A 491-nucleotide genomic window follows, 5' to 3' on the forward strand; every position below is an offset into this window, starting at 1 on the left:
TTCCAAATTTCAGAAAATAATCGACTAAAAAACGTAAGTTTTACTTTTTACGTGTTGATTAAGTAAGTACAGTATTTATCTTGATATCTATTAAAATATCTTTAAGGATTATGTATCACCAATCGCAAACTTGAAGGTTTTATTGTGTGTATTGCTGGTTGCATATAGTTTATCTACCTCAAAACGAGATTTATCGTTTGGAAAGACCTCGGGTTTGTAAAATTCTGGTAGAGATTGCATTTGGAAGTCTTATTACAAGTCGATAGTTTGCTATATGTTAGTTCCTGACCAAGAAAAATCTTGAATTTTTCTACCATTTTGAACATTTTTATGCGACTTTTCGCGATATTCTACCGATTTTTAGAATGTTCAATTTTCCCTCATCGAGAAGTAACATTTGTCATACCACTCAAATCTTTTCTTAGGCGTTTATTGTATTTTTTTTTAATTGTTTAAATATTGGAACAAGATGGCTTTGGTCACCTGTCACT

Source organism: Tenebrio molitor, chromosome 3 (assembly GCF_963966145.1).
Source record: "Tenebrio molitor chromosome 3, icTenMoli1.1, whole genome shotgun sequence".
Lineage (NCBI taxonomy): Eukaryota > Metazoa > Arthropoda > Insecta > Coleoptera > Tenebrionidae > Tenebrio > Tenebrio molitor.